Genomic DNA, 14360 nt, shown 5'->3' with positions numbered 1-14360 from the left:
TCATGGCGGTGTATCTGTACCGTGCATTTGGAGAAGGCCGCGCTCTGAAACGGACCGATCTGCTGGCTGGCAGAGACCACGCCCCCACCGATGACCTGGGGGAGCCGAACTACGCCTACCATGACCAGGATGGAGCTTACATAGACCCCCATCACCTGCCTTATCACCACGACGACCACGGCCAGGTGTCTGTGGACCAAGTGCAGAGCTACTAACCTGCTACAAACATTATAGGCTCAGGTTCTGGTTCTGGAAACATGAGCCTCCAACCAGCCTGCGGTCTTTTACCCTCTGTTATCTAACAGACAGCTTCTCAGAATACTCACACACATCTTAGAGCAGGCACAGGCACAATCATACTTCACAGTAACATATCATGGATGAGATCATCGGAGTGACATCACATATATGTCCATAGTAAGACATATGGACAGACTGTCTCCACAAAGTCCAGCGGGCCATGCTGCTGACACAGGTTCCTTCGAGAATTCTTCCAACACAGCCTGTGTTCAGAGGGAAACCAGAGTAAGATGAAGCGTTTAGACAGAAGACTTCTGGTCCATGATTCATTTAAACATCAGAATCAGAATCATACCATGTAAGTGAAGGGGGTTCACATTACTAGGAATTTGCCTTAGTGATTGGTGCATACAAAGAACATATAACAATTAACATGCAATAAGATAAAAACTAAGATAAAATTAAGTAAATAAACTAAAGTGTGCAAGTAGTGCAAGATGGAGTAAACAGTGCAAATAGTCGTCATTGTGCAGTGACTATACTAAAGTGACCTTCTGAAGACAGTGCAGAGCAGTGCATTAATTACAGTTTAACAGTCCAACAGCAGAGGGGAAGAAGCTGTTCTTGTGGCGTGAGGTTCTGGTCCGAATGGACCAGAGGGGTCCTGCCTGAGGGGAGTGGCTCAAAGAGTCCGTGTCCAGGGTGAGAAGGGTCAGCTGTGATCCGACCTGCATGCCTCAGAGTCCTGGAGACGTACAGGTCCTCAATAGATGGCAGGCTGCAGCCGATCACCTTCTCAGCAGAGCGCACCACACGCTGCAGTCTGTGCCTGTCCCTGGCAGTGGCCCCTGCGTACCACACTGTGATGGAGGAGGTGAGGATGGACTCAATGATGGCCGTGTAGAACTGAACCATCATCCTGGCTGGCACCTTGAGTTTCCTCAGCTGCCGCAGGAAGTACATCCTCTGCTGGGCCTTTTTGATGAGGGAGCTGATGGTGAGCTCCCACTTGAGGTCCTGGGTGATGGTGGTACCCAGGAAGCGGAAAGAGTCCACTGTGGAGATGGGGGTGTCTGTCAGGGTGAGGGGGGGTGATGGAGCTGGCACTTTCCGAAGGTCTACTGTCATCTCCACTGTCTTCTGGGCATTCAGCTCCAGGTTGTTGTCAGCACACCAGGACACCAGACGGTCCACCTCCATCCTGTAGGCAGACTCATCCCCGTCTGAGATGAGTCCAATGAGGGTGGTGTCGTCAGCAAACTTAATCAGCTTGACAGACTGGAGGTGCAGCAGTTGGTGTACAGGGAGAAGAGCAGAGGGGAAAGTACACAGCCTTGGGGGGTACCGGTGCTGATGGTCCTTGTTTCCGAGACATTCGCCCCCAGCCTCACATGCTGTCTCCTGTCTGTCAGGAGGTCAGTGATCCACCGGCAGATGGAGTCTGGAACATGCAGCAGGGACAGCTTGTCTTGGAGGAGAGCTGGGCGGATTGTGTTGAAAGCAGAGCTGAAGTCCACAAACAGGATCCTAGCATAGGTTCCCGGGGAGTCCAGATGCTGCAGGATGTAGTGAAGAGCCAGGTTGAGTTTAGCTGTGAACCAGGGTTTGTCATTGTTATAACTCACCCTGGTGCGTGTTGGCACAATACTGTCCTCACAGTACTGTATATATGACGTCACAGTGTCTGTATACTCATCAAGACTATCAGTGGCAGCCCTGAACACCTCCCAGTCCGTTGTCTCAAAACAGGAGCGAAGCTCCTCCACAGCCTGGCTGGTGCACTTTTTAGATGTCCTCACCACAGGTTTGGAGAGCTTCAGCCTCTGTCTGTACGCAGGAATCAGATGGACCATCACGTGGTCAGATAGTCCAAGAGCAGCACGGGGCACTGCGCGATATGCCTCGCTTATCGTGGTGTAACAGTGATCCAGTGTGTTCTCCTCTCTGGTCGGGCATTTGATCAGCTGTTTGTACTTCGGGAGTTCTTTGCTCAGGTTTCCTTTATTAAAGTCACCAAGGACAATAATTAAGGAGTCCGGATATGTTTGCTCCAAACACAGGATCTGATCCGCGAGTGCACGCTGAGCCTCGTGCACGTCTGCACCGGGCGAGATGTAAACAGCGGCCAGAATGAATGAAGCAAACTCACGTGGAGAGTAAAATGGCTTACAGTGAATGAATAAGTATTCCAGAGCAGGAGAGCAGTGCTGGGAGATCACAGTCACATCAGTACACCAACCACTGTTGATATAGAAACAGACACCTCCACCTTTGGTTTTACCGGAGAGTTCCCTGTGGCGATCCGCTCGGAGGAGTTGGAATCCCTCCAGCTGCAGTGCGCAGTCCGGTATCTGTTCACAAAGCCAGGTCTCCGTGAAGCACAACACACAAGATGAAGAAAAGTCCCTGTTCCTTCCCATCAACAGTGTCAGCTCGTCCATTTTGTTGCTAAGTGAGCGGACGTTAGAGAGAAAAATCCCAGGTAACGGTGTGCGCGTCCCACGTCTCCGGAGGCGCACCAGCTCTCTTCCCTCTGCGCCGGCGTCTCACCTTTTTAACTAAAACGTGTAGTAATTCGGCAGCAGATGCTAAAAAAACTGGTGATAAGTCCACAGGTATGGTAAATCTGATGTTCATGAGCTCTTCTCTGGTGTAAGAGCATGCAGACACACAGTTTGTGCACAAAAACAAACAAAACAGAGCGCACCAAAACACCAGGGCGTCCGTACCCGGCGCCATCTTGATTGATTGATTGAGAACCTGAACATGAACAATATATCATAAGATTACATGAGGTTTATGTATTGTTTTGAAAGGGGGCGTGGCCTTTTGAAAATATGACAGCACGAATTGTGATGCCTTTGAAAGTCACCCTCATGTCATGAAGTGTCCCCCTGAATGTTTATCGGGCGCCCCTGACTACAGAGAGACAGTTTCCGGATTCAGGACAAGTTCCAGGACTTTCAGGATTTTATTCAGAAGAAGACGCAGAAAGAATCTGAAGGCTGATGTGAAGGATTCTCTGAGTTGCTGGAGAATCTGCGCTCTGAACTTCATTTGCTGAAACACAGGTAAGAACTTAGAAAGGTGAAGCTCTTGGCCCGGATTCATTCCGCACGGAGAGCGCGGCGCGGCGCTGTGCGCATGTTCTGTCAGATTAAAGCTGCTTCTCTACTTTTCAAACGGAATCTCTGCTCGTACATGTACATCTGCGTCTGTTTGCACCGACTACATCGAGCAGACAGGAAGTCAGTCACCAGAATAAAACTCGCTGATTTCACAACGCTACCGGCGGAGAAACAGCCACAGACATGTACGAGCAGAGATTCCACGCTGCGGTATAAACCGGGGTCATAAGTAGAAAAAGTGCTGCAGCTGAAGCGCTGCTTTACTGCTGATGTGAAGGATTGATCTGAACTGATGGAGAATCAGAGCGGTTCAGAGCTGTGCGTGCCTCTGTGTGTCAGCCTGTCACCATGGTAACAGCAGAGGAGACCTCAAACACCACTCCAACTTTGAGAGCCTGGCGCGTGGAGACGATCCGGAATTAGAAACTTCTGAATACAAGTTTGATAGAGCAGCATGTGATGAGCGTTTTAAGACTGAACTGGAGTCTGTAGGAGCAGATACATTTGGCACATGAGCCTCGTTGAAGGGCTCCTAGAGACTCCCATGTTAGAAATGATGCAGAAACTGCTTAATATTTGGAAAACTAATTTTTTGAAAAAAACTATAAGTTGAGCAGGAACGTGCTCTGTGAGATGAACACAGTGAAAGTTGAATGGCTGATTTTTAGAGGGTGTTTTTACATTGGAAATGCATTAGGAGGGGACAGAGAGAGCGGATACAGGTAAACATTCCGGTTGCCATGGATATTCAAAGATCAACCTTTGACCTTTGAAAATCCATGGCAACCTGATCAAAGGCAGGTCCTACTCAGACCGTTGTAGGAGTGAGAGCGCAGCTCAGAGCTTTAGTTGTTGTTCGACTCTGCGCAATAAAGGTGTTTGTGAACAGTTTCAGACACAGCAGGATATTTTGGGGAGTTCCGTGGAAACGAACCTGCCTGAAGTGCAAAGCAATAGGCGTCCTAACAGAGAATAATCTCAAGCTGATTACAGAAGGATCAGAGAGGAAGAAGGAGACACAGCTGCAGAGGAGGCTAACATCTCAGCAACAGGTTTCTTCATACAGTCAGATTCGTGGTGAGTACCAACAGTAGAGAGCGATAAGTGCAACTTCATCGTGTTTATTCACAGAGAGAAGGGAGAGAGAGTCGTGCGCATTTACGCACATGCTGTGTGTGTGTGTGTGTCTGTGTCTGTGCGTATTGGGGCAAACTCCATTCTGTGTGATAGAGAGACCAGAGAGTGTAAACCCAGGGACTGTAGAGACGGTGGAGTTCTCTGTGACGTTACATTGATGTTAGACTCAACTTAATATTTGAAAAACTATATTTTTTAAAAAAAACCTGAAGGTGAGCCTGAACGTGCTCTGTGAGATGAACACGGTGAAAGTTGAATGGCTGATTTTTAGAGGGTGTTTCTACATTGGAAATGCATTAGGAGGGGACAGAGAGAGCGGATACAGTTTATAAACATTCAGGTTGCCATGGATACAGGAAGGCAGGGCCGTTACCATGGGGACAGGCTGACACACAGGAAGCATACAAAGCAGCCATGTTTGTAGTCTTTGTCAGACTTTAAGCATTGTATCTGTCATATTGATCGTCCTTCAGCTGTGTGCTACTTTTCCACATTCACATCACGCAGCCTGAGCTTCTTATGACTTTAATTAGTTTGATTGCCATTGCTAGGCTATCAAACTATTGTTCTTCACCCTCTTTAGTCTGATTGCAGAGCAAACTTGTATTCTTATATGTTGATGAAGCTTCTCAGTCATCCAGGTCATCATTCGTAGAGCAGGTTGAAGCGAGGCGTCTGGACTTGTAGAGTTTTCTTGAAGACGTTTCTCTGCTCATCCAAGCAGCTTCATCAGTTCTGTTTGGTGGGAAACATGGTTTATCAATACAACAAACAAACAATAGCACTAAATGTTTCCATGGTTACCTGTGATGGTGTGGCTGACTGGGCCAGGTGTGTCTAACGACTATGAGACTACCGGAGGTGGACTGGTGGACAGCCCTTTGTTCTTGCTGTGAGTCTGTGCAGACCTCCTGGGATGGATGGAAGCTGCTGTCTGTGGTAGAAAGATGATGTCTGAGGCCTCCACCTCTGTTAAGGGAAGGTTCTTCCAGCTTCACATAGATGCTTCCTGACTCCTCTTTAGACCATCTGTCCTCTCTGTCTAGGATGTGGACATTGTTGTCCTCAAAGGAGTGTCCTCTGTCTCTGAGGTGGAGGTGAACAGCTGAGTCTTGTCCTGAGGAGGTGGCTCTCCTGTGCTGAGCCATTCTTCTGTGGAGTGGTTGTTTAGTTTCTCCAATGTACAGATCAGAGCATTCCTCACTGCACTGGACTGCATATATCACATTGCTGTGTTTCTCCCTGGGAGTCTGATCCTTCAGGTGAACCAGTCTCTGTCTCAGTGTTGTCATGGGTTTGAAATGGACCGGGATGTGATGGTTGTTGAAGATCCTGCGGAGTTTCTCTGATACTCCTGACACATATGGAATGGAGATGTTCTTTCTCCGCCGGTTGTTGTCCTTCTTGTTGTTGGGGGTCTTGTTTTTGTGGCTTTGATGAGTCCAGGTAGCCACAGGTCTGCAGGGCCTTCCTGATGTGGTGTTGCTCCTTCTTCTTCCCCTCTGAGCTGGTGGCTACAGTTTGTGCTCTGTGCTGCAGGGTCCTGATGACTCCCAGTTTGTGTTCCAGTGGGTGGTGTGAACCAAACAGCAGGTCCTGGTCCCGTGTGTGTGGGTTTCCTGTACACTCCCACACTGAGGCTCCTGTCCTCCTCAATATGTACTGTGCATTATTATATTTTCTTCCGTACAGTTTCTGCGGTTCTATCCTACTGTCACGTCTGCACCTTTTATCTAACAGGGATAACTTTGCCACCAGTTCTAAGGAAAACTTCTCAAAACCTATTTTCTAACTCGCCGCCATTTCCACATCTTTTACAGGATCAACATGAAATTGCAGACATTTGTAGAGCAAGCACTTGTGATACTCACGGTTTTTACATTTTTTGTCTGAGTGCTTTGGTTTGGACACACCAAGCAGCTGTTCAGAGGGTGCAACCCCCATTAAATTACATGATCTGCCCTGAGAGGAGTAACAGGAGGCTGACACACCTCTCTCTCCAACATTAATTAGCCTAATTAGGCAGGCAGAGCGGTTACCATGGTGACTGACAAGAAGCATACAAAGCAGCCATGTTTGTAGTCTTTATCAGACTTTAAGCATTATATCTTTCATATTAGTATTCGGCTACTTCTTTATCCATCATTACACATGATATCTGCCATATTCATTGCTATGGAGCTGTTTGCTACATGTCCACATCGCATATACTGTGTTGTAGAGCAACATCTCGTGATTCTGACTGTGTCCATATTTTATGTCTGAAGGCTTCAGTTTGAACAAAAAGAGAGGTTGTTTAGAGGGTGTTTTTACATTGGAAACGCATTAGGAGGGGGGCAGAGAGAGCTGCAGTTGGGGGCAGTTGATAAACATTCAGGTTGCCATGGATACAGGCAGGTGGGCAGGGCTGTTACCATGGTGACAGGCTGACACATTTTTTCAATAAAGGTGTTTCAAAGACAGACACAGCAGGATATTTTGGGGAGCTCTGTGGAAACAAACCTGCCTGAAGTGCAAAGCAATAGGCGTCCTAACGGAGAATAATCTCAAGCTGATTACTGGACTAAACACAGAACAGAAGGATTTAGAGAGGAAGAAGGAGACACAGCTGCAGAGGAGGCTAACATCTCAGCAACAGGTTTCTTCATACAGTCAGATTCGTGGTGAGTACCAACAGTAGTGAGCGATAAGTGCAACTTCATCGCGTTTATTCAAAGAGAGAGAGGGAGAGAGAGTCGTGCGCATTTACGCACATGCCGTGTGTGTGTGTGTGTGCATATTGGGGCGAACTCCATTCTGTGTGATAGAGAGACCAGAGAGTGTAAACCCAGGGACTGTAGAGATGGTGGAGCTCTCTGTGACGTTACATTGATGTTAGACTCAACTTAAAGAAAACGCTGGGAGGAAACTGTTGTCTACTCAAAGTTACAGTAGATGGTTTTATTTGGCTGATGATCTGTTGTTTGCCATATCTGCGATGGACATGAGGAGAAGGGTTACAGGCTGGAACTAGAAAAGGGCTTTTCCTGAAGAAAATGCAAGTTTGATTGCTGCAGCTGAATTGTTGCTTTGAATGCTGATGTGAAGGATTGCTCTGAATTGCTGGAGAATCAGAGGAATCGCCTAGCAACGGCAATCAAACTAATTAAAAACCAGCCTGTGAATACACCATATGAAAGGTCTGAGGCTGGAATAATACCATAAACTTATAAGAAGCTCAGGCTGCGTGATGTGAATGTGGAAAAGTAGTATACAGCTGAAGGACGATCAATATGACAGATACAATGCTTAAAGTCTGATAAAGACTACAAACATGGCTGCTTTGTGTGCTTCCTGTGTGTCAGCCTGTCACCATGGTAACAGCCTTGCCTGCCTGCCTGTATCCTGGCACCTGAATGGTTATCAACTGTATAGCTCTCTCTGTCCCCCTCCTAATGCATTTCCAATGTTTCCATGCAGGGTGTGTCGTGTCCCCACAGGGTATACCCCGCCTCTCACCTCCTCCGCCTCCAGCCCCCCTGTGACCCTGCACTGCAGGACAAGAGGGTTAACAGAAGATGGATGGATGGAAACTGCTGTTTTTGTCCAAACCGAAGCCTTCAGACAGAAAACACGAAGAGAAGCCTGAGAAGAAAGAGCGCCAAGAACGAGACAAGCGCCAGAAGAAAGAGCGCCAAGAACGAGAGAAGCGTGACAAGAAAGAGCGCCAAGAACGAGAGGAAAGAGAGAAGAAAGAGCGCCAAGAACGAGAGAAGCGTGACAAGAAAGAGCGCCAAGAACGAGACAAGCGTGACAAGAAAGAGCGCCAAGAACAAGACAAGCGCGAGAAGAAAGGACAAACGTTTATTGTGGAATCAGTTGGCTTGATCACTAGACCGGAAAAAGCCAATGGGACCGTCCTCACAAAAGAAAACGAAAACCTCAGAAAGGCTGCCGAAGAACTTACCCAGTGTGAGGAGCTGGCCAACGAGGTCTGCACTCTGAGGAGTGACCTACAGAAGGCCAACAAGACCATCCAGGAAAAAGACAGTGAGATAAACCAACTGTCAGAGGACAGGTCCTCCTTAGAAGATCAGCTGAAACGTGAGCAGGAAGCAAGAGAAAGCGTTCAGATAGACCTTGATGAGGTCGAGAAACGTAAAAGCGATTTTCATTCAGAGGTGGTTCGTCAGGTGAATTTAATCACTGACATGTCTGTTGAATACATTGATGTCTGCAACCAACTGGCCAAGAGCAAGGCCAAGGTCAGACAGTTGGAGAAAAAGGACCTGGAGTTTGAGCAAACACTGAAATGTTTACACCAGTCTCTGACGCAGCAGCAAAAGGAGACTCTAGAGTTAGGGGTAAAGTGTGAACAGCTCACAACAGAAAACGAAAACCTCAGAAAGGCTGCCGAAGAACTTACCCAGTGTTCTTCCAAGTGTGAGGAGCTGGCCAACGAGGTCTGCACTCTGAGGAGTGACCTACAGAAGGCCAACAAGACCTTCCAGGAAAAAGACAGTGGGATAAACCAGCTGTCAGAGGACAGGTCCTCCTTTGAAGATCAGCTGAAACGTGAGCAGGAAGCAAGAGAAAGCGTTCAGATATACATTGATGAGCTCGAGAAACGTAACAGTGAACTTCATTCAGAGGTGGTTCGTCAGGCGAATGTCATCACTGACCTGTCTGTTGATAACGATTATGTCTGCAACCAACTGGCCAAGAGCAAGGCCAAGGTCGGACAGTTGGAGAAAAAGGACCTGGAGTTTGAGCAAACACTGAAATGTTTATACCAGTCTCAGACGCAGCGGCAAAAGGAGACTCTAGAGTTAGGGGTAAAGTGTGAACAGCTCACAACAGAAAACGAAAACCTCAGAAAGGCTGCCGAAGAACTTACCCAGTGTTCTTCCAAGTGTGAGGAGCTGGCCAACGAGGTCTGCACTCTGAGGAGTGACCTACAGAAGGCCAACAAGACCTTCCAGGAAAAAGACAGTGAGATAAACCAGCTGTCAGAGGACAGGTCCTCCTTTGAAGATCAGCTGAAACGTGAGCAGGAAGCAAGAGAAAGCGTTCAGATATACATTGATGAGCTCGAGAAACGTAACAGTGAACTTCATTCAGAGGTGGTTCGTCAGGCGAATGTCATCACTGACCTGTCTGTTGATAACGATTATGTCTGCAACCAACTGGCCAAGAGCAAGACCAAGGTCGAACAGTTGGAGGGACAGCTGGAATTTCAGCAAACACGGAAAAGTTTACGCCAGTCTCGGACGCAGCAGCAAAAGCAGACTCTAGAGTTATGGGTAAAGTGTGAACAGCTCACAACAGAAAACGAAAACCTCAGAAAGGCTGCCGAAGAACATACCCAGTGTTCTTCCAAGTGTGAGGAGCTGGCCAACGAGGTCTGCACTCTGAGGAGTGACCTACAGAAGGCCAATAAGACCATCCAGAAAAAAGACAGGATGATAAACCAACTGTCAGAGGACAGGTCCTCCTTTGAAGATCAGCTGAAACGTGAGCAGGAAGCAAAAGAACCAGAGGAGCTCAAGCAATGTGACAGCGACCTGATTGCTGAGAGCAAGGATCCCTGCAACCAACTGTCCAAGAGCAAGGCCAAGAGCAAGGCCAAGTTCAGACCGTTGGACCGCAAACAGCAGGTAAACATCTCTGAGCCAGCATGGAAAGATTCACAGGAACCACCGAAGAGAGAATGTGTTGCAGAGACACCAGAAAAGATCAAGGCCAAGGATACACAGGAATCACAAGAACCACCAAAGGAAGAATGTGTCGCAGAGACACCAGAAAAGAGCAAGGCTGAGCGAGAAAGTTCAAAATACCAGGACAGCCAGGACTACCAGGGCGGCCGGGACTACAAGAAGAGTGTTGACCACCAGGATGGCCGGGAGAGTGTAGACCACCAGGCTGACCGGGACTACAAGGAGAGTGTAGATCACCAGGACAGCCAGGACAACAAGGAGAGTGTAGAGGCTGACCAACACAGCCTGGGCAACCCGAAGAGTAGGGATAGTTGTGGAAAGGAGACAGGCAACAGACAGAAAGGAAGAAAGAAGAAAAAGAAGAAGACAGGCAGAAGACACTGAAGTAGACCTAAGTCTCTGAATTGACCCTGTTTTCTGACAGAATCGTGCTTTAGTTGTGCTGATGTGGCTGTGATCTCCCAGCACTGTTCTCCTGCTCTGGAATACTTCTTCATTCACTGTGAGCCGCTCCACTCTCCATGTGTTTGCTTCATTCTTTCAGTTCCACTCTTTCATATCAGGGTCTATGTTTGCAGCTACAGTCCCCACTCATGTTCTGTTCTGGTCATTGTGGGTCTGTCATGTCAGTTTATAGCCATACTGTTAGTTCACATTGTTCACCTTGGCTTTTACCACTTTTATGCAGGTTTTATCTTGTTTCCTGTACTTTGATTATTTTACTTTGATGTTATTCATACATGACTGACTCCTGTCTGCAGCACTTTGTTGTTTTTTAAATGTGCTTTATAAATAAACTTGACTTGACCTTGTTTACTTGACCTGATCTTTTTGTTACTCACTTTCAAATTTACAGAACCAAACCATTCAAGAACACATCTTCATTTGTACAAAGTGAGATGTTAAAATATGTGTTTGTAAAAAAATACAAAGTGTTATACTTACAGTACAGTGTCATAGATTTCTTTCTGGAAACACTGTAACAACCATTTGAATGTGCAGGCTGCACCATGCTTGTGTACGGCTTTTAATAGTTGCAGTGTCAATGAGTGTGTTAATGGGAGGCGCTTACAAAGGTGCACAAACAGCTGCCAAGTTATTGTTATTCACAAGTGAAGTTATCATCTTAAACACACGTTTGACTATGACTGTATTATTTATTTATGATATACTTCCAATATATATATATATTGCCATTTATTCATTGTTTGATATGCTTATTTAAATATACTGAAGCTCTAACCCCAGATCAAATACTGCAACTCAAACTCCACACCAAAAGGGGGCGCTACATGTTACTACACTACGTTTGTGCAGAAGACGAAGAAGAAATCAAACGCACGGAGGAAACGGTTCGGAGCCTGTGGAGGAACAGAGGGAGGTGGAGACGTCACGGAACTTGTTGAATTAGTATCGCAAGCCATTCATGTCACATTTCGCCAGCACTTAAAACGTTGTTTTTTACGTCATACACATTGACAGTAAAAACTATGGACAGAGCTTTGTGACGTCACCCTTTTGTTTCTGAAGAGCCGTTCTGAGGCTCGGTGGGAGGTTCCAGGACGTTGATGACCGCCGCCATGTTGGCAGCGTCACGTCCGCCAAAACTCCAAATATGGACAAAAAGGGGGGGGGGCACGAGTGGGGTTTAGGGGGGCGGGCGATCGTGGAAGCAGGAAACTCACGTTGTGATAAGTCAACTGTCTGTCACTCAAGCGGCAACGCCCATAATTATTGCGTAATTTTAAGTCAGAATACAACTGAAACCAGTGAGTTGTAAAAAAATTCACCCCCCCCTACAACTGACACTAGAAGAGAACCTATCATCTGAGACCAGAGCGGTTTTGGTACCAGGCTGTAAACATGTTGTTTTCTGCTGTGAAGTCGGCCATTTTAACATGGGAGTCTATGGGAAATGACTCGCTGCTGGAGCCAGCCCCCAGTGGTTGCAGCGTGAACTACAGGTTTTGACACTTCCGCATGGGCTTCAGGTCTGAGCCCCGAAGGCTGCTACTTGGTCATACGCCATACGGCGTTTTCTAACGTTCTAATGATCTCCGCCCCATAACTTGCTCAGCCACTAGTTCCCTCTTTATCAGCAGAGAAGAAGGACGGACCGCGCTGATCCAGCACCGACCTCCTTTGCTAATGTGGATCCATTCAAGATTCAAGATCCAAGACGTTCATTGTCAAATGCACAGCAGAGGTCACGCAGAGCACTGACCCTCTGACTGTGCCAGCTCCCTTCACATGACTTTGTCCACAACATAACTAAGATCAAAGAAAACAGAGCAAGAATCAACACAAATAAGAATAAACCAAGAAATCCAATAAGCAAAATGAGCTGATGTGCAGGTCTGTGTACAGAGGGTGAAGTGCTGTCAGTGTTGAAGGTTCATGTGTTGTTGTCAGAGCTCGGACATTCAGAGCGTGCAGATATCTTTGTAAAAAACACACATGTGCAGGTACTGATGTTAAAAAGTACTTCAGTAAAAGTACAGAATACTCTCCCCTAAAAGTACTCAGAGTACTAGTTACTTTCAAGGGTTGACGTAATGATTTATCATCATCCATCTTCTAGCGCTGGTCCGGGGGCTGGAGTTCTGCTCGGCGGTCTGGAGCACCGTGTTTCTGGTGAGTCCATCTTCACTTCCTTCAATAAGCTCAGAGGCCTTTTTCATCCAGGACGTCCGAGGAAAGATTCCTCTGGATGAATCAGCAGAATCCTTCTGATCATCACTGATACATGTACACACACACACACACACACACACACACACACACACACACACACACACACACACACACACACACCTGTCACTTTGTCCATCATTATGCAGAGAACATTACCCATTTAATACTGTTATACTGTGAACTGCACAGCAGCAGCAAACACACAGTAGTATAACAGATGTTAGAGACACTTTCTGTTCTATATCTGCTTGACTGACCTTGAGGCTTGCTTCCAATCTGAAAGATCATCTCACTGTTTGTCTTGTTTGACCTCTTTCAGTAATGCTGCAGTGTTCACAGGATGACAATTTGGTGTCATCATCACAGACTAAAGATTGACAAACCCTCTGTGATGTTAAACATAGGTTTTCCGAGGAGTGAAGGTCTGTGTGGGAGGCTCTAGCTGTCGCCATCATGGCAGCTCCTGAGCATCAGCAACAGGAATCATCTAACACTTCACTCTGTCATCATTACAGTCCACAAATACATCCTTGTCCTCACAAATGTTTGGAGAGCAACCTAGCTGTCTTGACACAATAAAAGTAGAGAAAGCTGAACTAATAAAGTGCCCGTCCAATATCAAGCAGATAAAAAAATGTTGCAGAAAACGTGATGGAAAAATTACATGTTCTTGAGGTGAAGTTTCATTAGATCCACTAACCTTTCCACTTTATATATTAAGTTTTCCTTCATTTTTGGCATTTCTGCTCATGTTCTCTGATCTACTAATTGAAAATTCACAACAAAATGTTCACAACATCATTAAGTCTCTGTTAATGTCATCAGAGACGCCTGTGTTGTGCTGCTTTAAATGTGTTATGTCACACAGAGCTCTATAGGACACAGTGGCTGTGAGGGTATGTGAACAGCTTGGCTGCTGGCGGGATTTAGCTTTAGTTGATATCATCTATAACTGCTGCTTTTACATTGCATACAAACACAACAGACCTAATCACAGTATTAATGTAGCATACCCCCAGGTTTTTTCTAACCTTTTTATCACAGCACATTGACGAGCAGATACACGTGTACCTGCACCACTCACAAGCCCGATTACTCTTTAGCCGTAGTGGAGGAAACTGTAGATTGAGAGATACTATAGAATGCCCGAGGATGTTTTTTTTCCCTCCATCCTATCCATTCAAGATGATAGACGAGAGCTGGTGCTAGATAGCACATACTAAACCCCTCAGCTAGTTTACTTCGTCCAATAAATCCAACTAAGACAGACAAACTTGTTTTCTTTCTTTACAGGATAAAAGCTCACTCCCTTTTTTACCTCTTGCTTTCCTTTCCTTTCTGCATCTGCTCTCCACAGGGATCTGTTACAACTGAGTGGTTCTCTAATGATCTCCGAGTGAGAGACAGAAAGTCATCCATAAGCATGCGCATGGTCACAGTCGCACACTCTCTCGCACATACACAC

This window comes from Parambassis ranga, chromosome 15, assembly GCF_900634625.1.
Source record: "Parambassis ranga chromosome 15, fParRan2.1, whole genome shotgun sequence".
Taxonomy (NCBI): domain Eukaryota; kingdom Metazoa; phylum Chordata; class Actinopteri; family Ambassidae; genus Parambassis; species Parambassis ranga.
This window is presented reverse-complemented; position numbering follows the sequence as displayed.